The 15,426-nt window shown below is 48.1% G+C and overlaps 1 long non-coding RNA gene across 1 annotated transcript; it reads right to left on the reverse strand.

The window, feature by feature from the left end:
- Positions 1–356: 356 nt before the first annotated feature.
- Positions 357–6,722, reverse strand: LOC310750741. Its single transcript, XR_014542214.1, has 2 exons — positions 6,370–6,722; positions 357–722 (listed from the first exon to the last, which is right to left on the reverse strand). It is a non-coding gene; the product is annotated as an uncharacterized lncRNA (long non-coding RNA).
- Between the last annotated feature and the right edge of the window lie 8,704 nt (positions 6,723–15,426).

Here is a 15,426-nt window from a genome sequence, read left to right on the forward strand (position 1 = left end):
ACTTCTCTGAAGTCTCTCAGCCTCACTCACCTCACAGAGTGTTTGTTGTGGGGGAGGAAGGAAAAGGAGATTGTTAGCCGCTTTGAGACTCCTTAAGGGGAGTGAAAGGCGGGATATCAAGCCCAAACTCTTCTTCTTCTTCTTCAGACAGACAATCATGCCCCACCTCTTTTTTCTACAACCAGCTGGATTTTTCCACACAGCCCATATTGGGATTTTAGCAGGTGGGTGTTTTTTAACAGAGTTTGTAAAATCCGAATCATTATTGAGCTTTTTTAATCTTTTATGTGATTTTAAATATTGTTCTACTCTCCTGTAAACCACTCTGAGCTTAAGAAAAGCAGTATGCAAGCATCTTAAATAAATCAATACATGAAATTTTAATCTCAGACTCTGGCAAAAGATTAGAGGGATATGAGAAGAAGAATTCCCTTCCTTGAAGGAAGCGGCAAACTTGAGGGGGAACCCAACATTTTCCTTCTATTGGATGTGAAAAATCTACAAACCCTCATCTTCATGCTCCCTTCTGACAGAGCCAGCAGGTCTTCCAACTGCCAGTGCAGTTACCCTCAAAGTTTGAGCCAAGCCAAGCTGAGCACAGTTTCTGTTGAAGCCCCCAAAGATTTAATTAGTTAAAGTCTTCTCCTCTTCAGCCAAAGGAGCTTCCCAGAGCAGCTTGCAAAGATCAGTAATAACATGACCACTGTCCTCAGGCTTCCAATCTAAAAGACACAAGATCAAAGGAAAATGGTTTGGGTGGGAGGAGGAAAAAACAAACCCAAGTACTTCTTAACCAAATTAGGAAAAGCCGGATCATATTGGATGAATGCATTTACCAATCTTTAAATACATTTCTCAAGATTTGTTGGGAATGGCTTTTATTGCTCCGCGGTTGACAGCATGGCATTTCGTTCGTGCCTAAAGTTGTTTTACAGGTGGTAGGAAAATATACCTTAGTTACTGCATGATCTTGACTGACATGAGCCCTTGTCCTCCTGGACGTGCCCTGCCTTGAGCAAGGTCTGGGATAGCTCAGTCAATAGTGCATGAGACTCTTAATCTCAAGATCATGGGTGGTATAGCTTTTCCTCCTGTCTTGGAGCCTTAGGCCCTTACATTTACAAGGCAGGGCTGAATTGGTCACCTATGAAGCTGCACCATTGCAGAACCTTTGCTTCCATATTCAGGGCCTTAGCCAGGGTGGGGCAGATACTGTGCTGCCACCACCATTGGGGCAGTGTCAGGATGCTGTCAGCGGCTCCCGACTGGTTGCCCAGGAAAGACAAGGAAAAGTTTCTTACAGTCCTTCTTTATTTCAATCTTCGCAGAGAGAGGCTACAGAACCCAGATTATTGGATAATGGCATTGTCCCGAGTGAATCTCCACCCCTCATCTCTCCCACTTCTTCATTCCACACTTCTATGGGTGCTGCTACGTGCCCTCTGTCTTTGAGCTCTTTGCTCTCCTACTTTTAAGGCTCACCAAGTTCTGGGAGATGGAGGGTCTGGAATGCTTTCTCATGACAACATGTCAGCCAGTTGCTGCTCCTCCTCTCCCATTATTTCCCAACTTTTCCCCTCATCTGCCTCTGAGCTGTGACCTCCCGCAAACCACTGTTGCAAATCTATACTGTCTTCCTCCTCCTCCTCACTGGGAGGGTCAGGATGGGGAGGCGGTCTCCACCATTCCTCCTCTGCCCGGTCCCTGACAGGCAATTATTGACCCCATCATATGGCAGCTTCCATTTAAAGCTAGGGTGGGTGCAATGACACAATGGTCCTCTCTCTCCCTGGCACCACTGCGCCAGCCCTCAGTTTCCCTTCCCTCAGGTGATTTCCCCCAATGGAGAATGAATCATGAGCGACAGTGGGTTTTTCTTTTGGGAAAACAGGTTGCAAACAAACTTTATTATAACAGATGTAAAAAGGGAGTTTTGGTTCTTCTTTCTTCCACAGAAATGTAACAAACCGTGAGGTTATTCACAGCACAGTGCTGTTGCTTTTTATTAAAATGTATACTGTCTCAAGTTATAGGCTGTATGCTGTTCAGGCTCAAGGTTACTTTCTTTTACACAACTTTCATAGATCAGAGTTCTCCACACACACTTCAGGAACTTAGGGTTTTAACTGGACTGTTTCCCTTACAGACCCCCAAATCCTCCTTGGCTTCAGAATCACTACTGCCCTTTCCTGTCAGAGTATTCCCTCTGAGGACCCCTTTTTTTCCTATAAACACCATGTGGGACTGTGTCTTTTTTATTTTAACAGGGTTCTGTGATTCAGAACCTTAGAGCATATACTGAGAGTTCTCGGCTCTCCTCAGCTCTACCACCTGTCAGAACAAACTCTCCTGATCGAATCCAACTCACAGACTGAATCCCTCTCACACACTCCTCACTCCACTCCAACTGCCTCCCTTGGAACTACGGCTGATCAGGAGCTGTTACTAGTTAACTGTTTGCTGGGGGGGTGGGGGGCAATGACTCAACCTGCTCAGCAAACAAACTTTTCCGTCACAGTGGGCACATCAGAAACAGGGGCCAAATGTGGCCCTCCAAGTCTCTCTATCTTGCTCTTGGGACACTTCCCAGCCCACACCCTTCATCAGCCCTACTCCAACAGCCACAGGCAGCATGGTCAGTGGTCAGGATGATGGCAGCTGCCTCCAACAATGTCTGGAGGGCACTAGGGTGAGCAAGGCTGAGCCAGAATATTTCTTTCTAATTGGCCAGCTGCATTGTTGACCCAAACAGGACAAGTTCACATTCTGCATTAATCACATCTGTGCCCACAGTCAATCCTGTCATAGAAACTTTAAAAGCTGCTTTAGTCAGGCTCACTGGTCCATCTAGATCACTATTGTCTGCACCATTGGTGGTGTATCTCTAGCCTGTGGGCCAACTTTGGCCCACCAGGAAGTGTAAGGTGGCTGATGGGGCCTTTTCCCCCAAACCATGCCCACCTGTCCATCTGCTGACACCACTGGGTGATGAGGAGGGAGACAGAGTTCAATCCTTCTTAGGGCTGCTTCACCAGCACACTTCCTGCATGGAATGTGCTGGTGAAGGGGACCCCTGCAGACAGCAAGATTATTCCCTCCATTCATCAGCTGGTGAGCAAAGGATCCAAGGCTCCTCACTTTGGCTGTATGCACCTATTCCCCCACCAAAGCAAGGTTTTTTGAAAGTCCTTTCGTAAACAGCGCTGCACCACTCAGGGTTTTGGAGGTTCACAGAACAGTGCTGGGCTGTTTGCAAAAGGGCTTTCAAACAGCCCTTTTGCTATGTCTTAAAGTTCCAATAGTTAGGGCTTCAAAGCTCAGTGTCACCTGTTGTAACTGCCCACCTATCAAATTTGGCCCTCCAGGGCTGAGCTGTCACTCAGGACAGAAAAGGCTTCCCCCGCTCATCCCTTGTCTACACCAACAAGCACAGGCTCACCAGAGTTTGGGGGGGGGGATTCCCAGCCCTACATGGAGATGCACTTGGGGACTGAACCTGCAGCCCTCTGAATGCAAGGCAGGTGCTCTACCACTGAGCTGTGCTCCTTTGCCAAAATACTCTGGTATTTAGATCCTTTGTTTTAAGATGGGCCCATTCCCCCATCATTTCCATGCCCCCACCCTCCCCCGCAAAAATCCTGAATTGTGTTGTATGATTCATCCACGGAGCAACTTGAACCAGAGGAATTAGGTCCAACTCTGTTTAGTGATGGCACTGGAATACTAAAGTCAGCAAGGGAGCGTTTGCCTGGAGAGATTGGGAGTGGGGCGGGGGCAGGGAGAGAGTGTTCAGTTTATGTTTGTCAGAGTCACAGAGGAAAATCTAATTAAAGATGGCGTCCGAGCTTGGCAAGGACTGTAGATGGTGCCAGAATATAAAACACAGCTCCTACCCACAGATCAGAAGGCAATATTAATAAACCCATGGAGAGGGGATGGCAGGATCAGCCGGTAATATTGATAAAATGCAAAGCAAAGACAAAGCGTCCAGGGAATATTGGATGGCAGGACTGATAAAAAATGAAATAGGGGCCATTTCGACAGGGGTTGGTGACAATATTTCTACGCCTCCTGCCAGCGTTGCTCTGGTCATTTCCCGGGAGGAAGCATTCATTCCATAGCAGGGAAGGGGGAATCTCAGGCTTGGAGAGCAACTGTGCCCAGAGGCGGAGCTAGCTGCTCCAGCACCCAGAGCGGCATACATGCTGTGCACCCAGGGGTGGGGCTAGCCACCCATGGGTGTGTGGTGAGTGTCCCAGGGGGTGGCACGGCAAATTCACACACACCCCCAGGGATGACACCTGGGATGGACTGCACCCACTGCACCCCCTTCCTCTGCCAGTGACTGTGCCCCCCATTCAGCCCTCAAGACTCTCCCCAGGCCATGCCCCTCACCCAGTCCTGCTTTGCATCCCCATCTAATGTTCTTGCATGGCTGGAGTGTGACCTTGAACTTAGATCATGCCTCTTGCTTTCTTGAGTGGAAGATAGAGAGTGGGAGATGTGCCTATAGAACCAAGCCCACTGTGCAAAAGAGAGCTGGCATGGTGTAGTGGTTAGAGTGTCAGACTAGGACCTGGGAGACCAGGGTTCAAATCCCCACTCTGCCATTAAGCTTACTGGGTTTGACTTTGGGCCAGTCACTGTTCCTAAGACAGTGCTACCTCACAGGGCTGTTGTGAGAATTAAATGAAGAGGTGGGAAACCATGTGCCCTATAGTGAAACACGATAAATAGTAATAAAGATGTCCTTCGCATGTGTCACTCTTCCCACACGTTGTAACAGGCTATATATGCTTTCCTGGCACCTGTAGGGTATTGGTGTGTGTGTTCCTTCTTTTTAGGTGTGTGTGGATGAAAGCTAATATTGCCACAACTTTGAAGTTCTCGAGGGTGTTTTGTGGGGAGGGGAGGGGTTGTTTGCCTTTGTGTATGTTCAATTAAAGGTATGCAAATTTAAAATTGCCTATCCAGATGGCAGCCGTACAGATCGGCAGCTCTGAAACACGATCACAGTGAGCCACCCTTAGTTTAAATTAAAACTATTCAAGCCACAGCTTGCACAAGCACATATTTATGGGGAGGAAATCAATGCATGGTGCTTTATCCCGGCTTATTGCTGCTTCTGGGCTGCAGGGGATCGCTTAGAAAACCTCCATGTACAGAGCCAGTATATCTTTGATTACCAGTTTTCTGGGGTGGGATGGTGGGAATAACAAGGTAAGTCCACCTTTTTATGTTCTGCTTGAGATCTTCTAAACACACACACACACACACACACACAGAGAGAGAGAGAGAGAGAGAGAGAGAGAGGGGGGGGAGAGGGAGAGGGCGAGAGAGAGATGAAAATAGGTTGATAGATTGCAGGGCCACATAGACACAGATCTGATCCAAAAAAGGGAATTATTAGGTTCATGTTTTCAAATACCTGAGAACCAAGTGTCACCTGTCCATTTCTCATGGAAGTCCCTCTTCCCTGCAAACAGTGGTTGAAGGATTTTGTGGCCTTGTTGCCTATGCAGATAGTGCTTCAAGTTGACTGCAGCAATGGCATTATCGGCACATTTCAGGGGGGAGGGTGGCTGCAGCATCAGGGGCAATTTGAACAGCAATTATGATCTACACAGGACAAGAGGAAGAGGCACACGAGCCCTGGGAGCCCTGGGTTGCCCACCCGTAATTTTGGTGCATGAATCAAACTCACCAGGAAGGGAAGAATGTATTGAGGCCAGATGTCTAAAACTCACCGTCTTGAGAGCAAACTGCTTTCCTGCAGGGGACCTTTTCCTGTACAGTGGTACCTCAGGTTACAGACACTTCAGGTTACATAGGCTTCAAGTTACAGACTCCGCTAACCCAGAAATATTACCTCAGGTTAAGAACTTTGCTTCAGGATGATAACACAAATTGTGCTCCGGCAGTGCAGCAGCAGCGGGAGGCCCCATTAGCTAAAGTGGTGCTTCAGGTTAAGAACAGTTTCAGGTTAAGAACAGACCTCCGGAACAAATTAAGTACTTAACCCAAGGTACCACTGTATCCAGTTTCCAGAATTTCTAGAGGAGAGCTAGCATGGTGCAGTGGTTAGAGTTTTGAGCTGGGAACTAGACCACCAGAGTCCAAACCCTCACTTTGCCGGGTCATCAACTCTCAGGTAGCAACCTGCCTCACAGCAATGTTGTGAGGATGCGAGGGAGGGAGGGAGGACCCCCATGCATGGCAAATGGACAGACAGACAGACAGACAGACTAGCTCCAAAGCAGAATCACTGACCTGAAATGACCAGCTTATTGCTCAAAATGCATTCTGATCCAACCTAACAGGACCAATACATTTGAGGAACGACTGTGGCTCCGTGGTTTGAGCATCTACCTTGCATGCAGAAGGTCTCAAGTTCAATCCCTGGCATCTTCGAGTAGGACTGGGAGACATTCCATGTCTGAAACCCGGGAGGGTTACTGCCGGTCCGTGTAGACAATATTAGCTGGATTGGTGAGTTGACACAGTCTGCTGCACCAGTTGGGTTTCTGTTTGCTTCTGCTTTTGGGGAGCGTGGCTCAGCTTTTGTGCTGAGCTCCACTCCCAAACTTCTAAACTCCTCCCAGAGCCCCAACCCAAACTGTTGGCTCTGCCCCCCAGGTGTCAAACTGCTTTCTTTAGAGAGCTTGCAATGTTTGGTTTCTAGAGGAGAGAGGAAAAGAGGTGCCACCCTGCAAGCTGGGCTGCCCTTCTGAAATATACTCAGAGTCGCAAAGTGATTTCATGCTCTTTATTCAGCTTATAGTGGTGAGGAGGAATGAATGAATGTCCCCTCAAAGTATCTGCTTTATATACATTATTTACACAATGGGCTGCACATGATTGGCTAATTCCGGAATTCTACTGTAAGCCAATCAGGTTGTGGATTCACTTCTATCTGGAGCATGATTGGGTGGTTCCTGCCAACCAATCATACTGCTGCATTGTTCTAGGACCAATCAGACTGCTGCCTTTTGGATCCTATTGTTCTAGGACCAATCAGACTGCTGCAGTTTGGATCCTATTCAACTCAGTACATAACACCTTCCCATTGTCCAGCGTGTTGTGATTGTCTGTCTTCATTCCGTGCTGGAGAATGCAGAGGGGTCAGGCGATCAGCTGCCCTTGCTTTGGGCTCTGGGCTCGGATAACAGGATTTGTCAAACAAAAGCACAGACCGCCATGCAGCAGAGAGGGGAGGGAGGAAGATGAGCAGCGATGGAAAGCCCAGGGCAAGATGAGTCCGCAGCAGGAGAAGAAGAAAAGGCGCTTTGTGTCATCTATTCTGTGCTCCTTTTTTCTACCTTCAAAGGGGCTTTTGTGTCTGGTAATGTGAATAAATAGTTATCGGAAAGGAATGACCCCCCCTCCCCCAGTCTTGCCGCCTTGTCTCCAAGCTGGTAATCGCTACGGGAAACAAGGCGGAGGTGGGAAAGGTGGCAGAAAACAACATGCTCTGGGGGGAGGTGGCTTGGGGGGTGCTTAAAAAAAGCTATTTTTTTAAAAAAAATCACTATAGCTTCATTAGACTATCTGTTTACTGAATATCCATCCTGATTGGTTTGTATAAGGTTTGCAGGGAGGTTACACAACATTTTCTATTTGTCAAACATTGGTCCTCGTTCGTTTCCACAGAGGTTATATGACATACAACCAAACGAGTGTTATCTCATACATTCCAGGGCATTTCTCAAACACTCTTCTTATTGAAAAGGGGGGGAGAGAGAAGCCATGGGGTTGTGGGATGATGGGTTTGTTGCACAAGACTGCCAAGTAATTTGCAGGCATGTGTTAGACTCCCACCTAAAAACAACAGCAGCCTGGAAATGCCCTGTGACCCTGCCACAGACAACACACCTTGTGTCGAGATGGCTAATGTTGCCAACTTTTCAGGTGTCTACTATAGCTGTGCCAGTAGCAGCAACTCAGAGCAAATATTGACCTTTGTCTGCATGCTTTAGAAAGCATCACTTGATTTTTGCAGATCAAGCTGCAAGTACAGTGGTACCTCAGGTTAAGAACTTAATTCGTTCTGGAGGTCCGTTCTTAACCTGAAACTGTTCTTAACCTGAGGTACCACTTTAGCTAATGGGGCCTCCTGCTGCTGCCGCGCGATTTCTGTTCTCATCCTGAAGCAAAGTTCTTAACCCGAGGTACTATTTCTGGGTTAGTGGAGTCCGTAACCTGAAGCGCCTGTAACCTGAAGCTTCTGTAACCCGAGGTACCACTGTACATGCACAAGAGCAAGCCGGGGCATTTTTTTTTCCAGGTCAGTTGGCAAATTGAAAGTATGTGCTGCCTCCGACGCAGCCTGTATGTGCTACTGTGCACCATCAATCCAAAAGAGTCTGATATAAGACAAGAAAAAGATGGCAAACCCACTGGGAAATGCTCTTATAACTTTCCGATGTGCAAATGCAGTAAAATAGCCAGTCTTAAATCCAGGGTTATTTCCTCTACAGCCCTAGGAAATGAAATGGCTTAACAGAGAAAGCCAACCACAGTGCGCTGTTAAATGCAGCCACTAAACTGGTTGCTGTTGTTAAACAAGTGCAGACAGCCGCTCAGGCAGAGGCGTGTCCCTGATGAAAGTAGCGATTGGGTGGAGAGTTGCAGCGGGTCATTTGCTAGGGAGGGGAAGAAGAGCAAGTTCCGAGTAGTCAATGAACAGCTTGTGGGTAACGCTCAGCTCATTAACAGGCCATGCAGGGAAGCAAGGCAAACTGAGGCAATGGTGCCATCTGGTTGCAAAAAATGGGCAATAGGCTTGGCCCTGGAACAGCAGCGTCTTTGACATTACATCAGAAGCTAACATTATGTCACGTGCAGGTACATTTAAATTTTATTTAATCCGGCTGCTTATCGTTCAGATTTCTTTTTTTAAATCCTAAATTTGCTGCTAAAAGCTGCTCAGAGCAATTTAAGGGGGATCCTGGCTATGTTCCTGCTCTCTCTCTGCTGTTTTTCCAAACCAATACCTGAAGCCTAGCAAGGAGCAGAACAGCCAGGCAGGGGGATTTGGAGCACAGTCTGACTCTCCCAAGGCTGAGTTACTTTGCAGTGGGATGCGGGGGAGACAGTGGAACCTACAACAAAATGTTGCAGCGCTGAACATTCTTGCTCAGGGTCCCTTCCACCCAAGACAGGCAACCGTCCAGTGAAGCTGAATGTTGGGAAATTCAGAACTGACCAAAGGAGGTGCTACTCCACACTGTGCAGAATTAAAATGTGGAACTCACTGCCACAACACACACTGATGACCAACAACTTCAGTGGTTTTAAAAGAGGATTAGATAGATACATGGAGGACAAGACTATGGATGGCTATGAGTCACAATGGCTGTGTCCTACTGTACCTCCACTGTCAGAGAATGTAACCTCTGAAGGTTAGTTGCTGGGAATCACAGGTGAGCCAAGCGCTGCTGTTGTGCTCAGGTCCTGCTTGCAGGCTTTCCACAGGCATCTGTTTGGCCACTGTGAGAACAGGGTGCTGGATGAGATGGGCCTTTGGCCTGAGCCAGCAGTGCTCCTACTGGGTTCTGTCTCCTGCTGAGGACACCCGCCCTCCCTGTGTTTTGAGACAAGGAAGCCATTGCCTGTGGCTTTCTGAAAAGGAACACCTCAGTCAAAATCTGCAACGTGGCCCTATTTTGAACGTGGCCAACATGGAATTCCATGAGCCCATGTCCCCACCAGCCTTGCAGGAAGAAGATTGTTGAGACCTTTTCACCTGTACCTGCTGCCTGTCGAAGAAGAAGAAGAAGAAGAAGAAGAAGAAGAAGAAGAAGAAGAAGAAGAGTAGTTTGGATTTGATATCCCACTTTATCACTACCAGAAGGAGTCTCAAAGCAGCTAACATCCTCCTTTCCCTTCCTCCCCCACAACAAACGCTCTGTGAGGTGAGTGGGGCTGAGAGACTTCAGAGACTAGCCCAAGTGTGATTAGCCCAAGGTCACCCAGCAGCTGCATGTGGAGGAGCCGAGACGCGAACCCGGTTCACCAGATTAGGAGTCTACCACTCTTAACCACTACACCACACTGGCTCCTCCTATGTTGTTTTCCTTGCCTCACTTCGACTTCCACTTATTTGTTTGCTTGCATTCCCCTCAAACAAGGGTCCAGGACTGGGCAGGGGGGGGGGCAAGCAAAGAAGCGGAAGGAAGCACCTGGGCAGGTATTAAAGATTGTGGCATTGCAGATGCTTGGGGGGGGGATGATTTAAACATGAAGTCAAAGACGATAATGGTGTTGTCAGAGCTGCAGTGTTAACACCAATCAATAATTCACTGATACACTGCCGGTGTGCCTTCAGCTATCATGTCCGCCTTTGGCAGGCGGGGGCAGGGGGGAACGGGTGCAGTAACAGGCAATTTGGTCCCTCGTGGCCTGAGGCTCATCTTCAAACGGAGGCTTTAATGACCTTCTGCAGCTTCAGATAGGGAGGAATGACAGAATCGACTGAGACTGGGTAAATACCGCCTTTGGTTAAATTACGTAGCCTCTCTGCGTAAATTTTGAGTTGGTGGGTCTGGGCCTGAAATGGCTTCATCATCAGAACAGAAGAAGATCCCTGCTAGATCAGGCCAATGGACAATCTAGTAATAAAATCATAGATCTGTGGAGTTGGAAATGGACTGTGAGGATCATCAACCTCCTGTAATGCAAGAATCCTTCACCCAACATGGGGCTTGAACCCGCAACCCTGAGATTAAGCATCTCATGCTCTACCAACTGAGCTAAGTCCAGCATCCTGTTCTCACAGTGGCCAACCAGATGCCCATAGGAAACCCTCAAGCAAGGAGGGTCCAAGCACAAGAGCCCTCTCCCCTCCTACAGGTTCCAGCAAGTGGTCTTCAGAAGCGTTACTGCCCCCCAACTGTGGCAGCAGCCAGGAGTGGCCAGCACAGTGGGGTGGGGCTGCCCCACTGCCCTCCCAACAGTGGGGTCACTCCTGTGTACCAGAGCAGTGCAGAAGTGGGACAGTGAGATGGCAAGGTGGGAGTTGGATGGGTGTCCAGCAGAATGAATCCTGCATGGTTATGTGCACCAACATAACCCTGACCCCACCATTTGCTCTGCCGCCCCCCACTGCCCTGGTAAATGGCAGGCCCAGCCAGCAGAGTTGTAGCCTGAAGCAGGCAGAGCCCATTCCCAAGCAGGAAGTGTAGGGTATTAAAAATGCAGACAAACCAACAATTCATGTTTTGCTAGATAGGCACATGATAGGAGCTGAAGCTTACAGAGTTTTCCTGCTAGAGAGAGCTCTGAGAGAGACACTCCCACTGTGCCTTGACAGGAAAGGCTATACAGTATATATTATTACCTGCCTGAACACACCCTCGCCTTCTTTCCAACTCTTTCTGCTCTGCCAGCAATATGACAACATCTGCATGTCTGAGCTCCAAACTGGGGGCACGATTTTAAGCTAGACTTAAGTATGTATTAGGGACGTGGGTGGCGCTGTGGGTTAAACCACAGAGCCTAAGACTTGCTGATCAGAAGGTTGGCGGTTCAAATCCCCGCAACGGGGTGAGCTCCCATTGCTCAGTCCCTGCTCCTGCCCACCTAGCAATTCGAAAGCACATCAAAATGCAAGTAGATAAATAGGTACCCCTCCGGTGGGAAGGTAAACAGCGTTTCCGTATGCTGCTCTGGTTCGCCAGAAGTGGCTTAGTCATGCTGGCCACATGATCTGGAAGCTCTACGCTGGCTCCCTCAGCCAATAAAGCGAGATGAGCGCCACAACCCCAGAGTCGGCCACGACTGGACCTAATGATCAGGTGTCCCTTTACCTTTTTTAAGTATGTATTTGTAAATGAATTACCATTTAAAGCCTGCCTGAACAAAGCTGCTGTATCTGTTACAAGTTTTCTGAATGAATAAATGTTTATTTTTACCTTTTATAACTCCGTGATTGTTATTTTAAGGGGGAGAAAAGGCAGAAATGCTAGGAAAATCCAGCCTGACTTAAAGCACCCTGGATTGCTTCAACTAAAAGGCTAAAATTAACTTATCCAACCTTCCCTTTTAAGCTGCAAAGGGATGGCACTCTGCTGAACTCACAAACACGAGGAAGGGGCTGTTTTGGGGTTAGGGGAAAACTGTATTTGATTATATGTTGTTCTTATATTCAACTAATAAAATATTCAAAACAAACAAACAAACATGAAGAAGGAAAGATAATATCTAAAGAATATGTCCTCTCCGAACATCTATTCACATCCCAACAGGAAGAAGGTTGAAAGATTCAGGAACAACAGAAGAAAGTCCTTCTTCACACAGCACATAGTTAAAGTGATGGAATTCACTCCCACAAGGAGTGATGGCCACCAACTTAGCTGGTTTAGGCAAAGTCATAGCTACTAGCCACAAGGACTATGTTCTGCCTCCACTATCGTAGTGAATGGGATGCGGGTGACACTGTAGTCTAAACCACTGAGCCATTTGGGCTTGCCAATCAGAAGGTCGGCAGTTCGAATCCCCGCAACGGGGTGAGCTCCTGTTGCTCTGTCCCAGCTCCTGCCAACCTAGCAGTTTGAAAGCACGCCAGTGCAAGTAGATAAATAGGTACCACTGTGGCAGGAAGGTAAACAGTGTTTCCATGCACTCTGGCTTCCTTCACTGTGTTCCGTTGCACCAGAAGCAGTTTAGTCATGCTGGCCACATGACCCAGAAACCTGTCTGTGGACAAACACCAGCTCCCTTGGCCCGAAAGTGAGATGAGTGCCGCAACCCCATAGTCACCTTTGACTGGACTTAACCGTCCAGGGGTCCTTTACCTTTACCTTTCTTATCGTAGGCAGTATGCCTCTGGGTACCAGTCGCTTGGAATCACAGGTGGAGAGAGTTGTTGCTGAAGGCATCTCAGAGGCATCTGGCAAGGAGGCACCTTCAAGGATCGGGGGCAGGAGCATGCAACTCTGAACACACTCCCACCATCTCTGGCCTCCCATTCTGCACACAGGGGCAGCTTCTCGGTGCTGCAAGCATCGCCTTCCCAACAGGCCTTCTGGTCAGTATTCCACAGAGGCCGCTGGCAGCCTTGCGGAACCCGTGACCCACAAACGCCTTGATTAGCACTTCTTTTCAGCCCATTTAGCTACGCAAATGCCTCCGTCACGGCTGAGCGGCCACGTCTTTGCCACTTGCTTTCCCATTAATTCAGCGCGAAAATTGGTGGTGCCTGGAATACAGGTGGAGCCGCCGCCGCCGCTTCCGTCTCGGTTTCCTGACACCTGCCCTCCTTCTCCGCCAGAGTTAATCATGCAGGGAACAAAGATCCCTTTGAATCGCTTAATGACTTCGTTTCCCCGAGGCCAGAGAGAGAAAGCGTGTGCGGCAGCAGCGGTGGCGGCATCGCCAACCACACTGCTCTAGCGCACGGTTGCCAACTTTCATGACCAAGGTATCCTGAACATGCTCCTGAACATTTAATGGCAGCTTGATCCTCAGGCATTAACAGGCGAGAATGTTTCCTCTAATTCACCTGCTAATTTTCTGTTGATCAAACCGTATATTTTTTTTAAAAGTCAAAAGAGTAGCTCAGACTACGTTTTATGTTGATCAGTTGATAACTGCACTCCCAGCATTTAGCAACAAAAGAGTTATCAAAACTTATTCATTTTGTAATATACTTTTGGTGTTTTCAATGAATATTTCCACACACACACACACAATTTTTCACACTATTTTAAATAAATTTTAAATTCACGTGCTTCTGGCTCTTTGGTCACTATCTGTATGCTCACTGGAGCAAATTAATATAGTCTGAATTAAGAACCTAGGTTTTTTACGTGCAAATGAAGCCGCTGAGGTTATCTCTGCTTAGGAAAATCACAGTGTGTGTGAAGCAGCCTTGCAGGCCAATGATATAGAACATTTTGAAAGAGAAAGACAGGGAATGCGGACAAAAAAAATGCCCCTTAAAATAAATCCCACACGCCAACTTTAAAGACACTTTATTTTTTCTTCACATCTCTAACCTCCCTCCTCTGTTTCTTTTCCAGAAGTTTGCTCTTGCAAGCCTGTACTGCCATCTGGTGGGATTTCTGTGCAAGTGATCCCAGTTAGTCAGGGCTGAATTAAGACTCATAGATGCCCTGAGCACCGAAAATATTATGGTGCCCCCTTCTATATGTAATTCAAAACAAACACAATGCCAAACTGGAAAATTTAAATTGTGTAGTGGAGTGTAAAGAAGTCTAACAAAGCTTTGAATTTTCCCATGATGACTACTGCAAGAAGGTATGTGGGACTTTTGGTTGGTTGGTTGGTTGGTTGGCTGGCTGGTTGTTTTTCAAAAACAAAATCCTCATTATTATTTTTTGAACCATTATTATTTTGCTGATGCCCTAACAACATGCTTGGCCCACCGATTGGGCAATCCACTGCAGCATTTAGTGTAGGCTCCAGATTTGTTTGGAAGGGGCTAAGTCAGGGATGGGGAAGCTTTGACACACAAGACCTCCACATGCAGCCTATGAATCCATTTCCCCCAAACTGCACCCACCTGCCCCAAACCTGAATATTGTATTCAGCATCTGGTGTGGGGCAGGCAGAGACATAGTTGGATTAGCAGCTTACCCCTGCAGGAAGCAGGATTGAACTTGATCCTGCAGGGTAGCAGGAACCCCACCTCCATGGGACAACTTTGAGAGGTGAGTTGGACAACCCAACCATCAGTCACCTGCCATTCCCCTGCCATCATTATTATGTCAGGTGATTGGCAGGGGTATAGTCCCACCTACCTAAGTTAGCCTATGGGGTTTGGGTGTCATGCACACAGAGGAGTGGTGAGAGCCACCAGCTGGGGAACCCAAGGAATGAAGGCTCAGAGCCCAGGGACTGGTGGTGGGACAACGATGAGTAGATAGAGGGAGAAGAGGGAGCAGACTGAGAGGAGGTGATGTCAGAAACTGAAGCGGCAACAGGGTTTAGTGAGCAGGGAGAGTGTGTGGCAGACAGAAGTCCAGAAACGGAAGCTGAAGAGGAGAGGGGCCAAAAGGCAGAAATGAATCAGGCTGGTGAAGAAGCCAGGGTGTCTCCACTCCTGCTACAACAAGCTCCCCTGCCCCCTGGTTTCCCAGGATTAGAAGAGGCATGAAGAGGGAGCAGCAGCCCATCTGTTGCCCTTTGTGCCTGTAGCCCAGGATGAGACAGCAGTTTAAGTGGAGTCTGCATCTCCTCCTTGTCACCGCTCACACTGCTGCTCAGGCAGCCTTAGCAAAGAGGAGGAACAGGGTCTGGTGGGGCTTTGGGGATCAGCAGCAGACCCCGTGCAGGGATGTGGGCCTTGGCCGATGCCCTGTGGTGCCAACTCCGGGCACCAGGACTGCGTGCACACTTACCCTTTGAAAACTTTGCACCCTCCAAAAAAAGATGAAAGGAAAGCCCAGCCTGTCTTTTAGAAAG

The sequence above is a fragment of the Podarcis filfolensis genome, assembly GCF_964270895.1.
Source record: "Podarcis filfolensis genome assembly, chromosome: 15".
NCBI lineage: Eukaryota > Metazoa > Chordata > Lepidosauria > Squamata > Lacertidae > Podarcis > Podarcis filfolensis.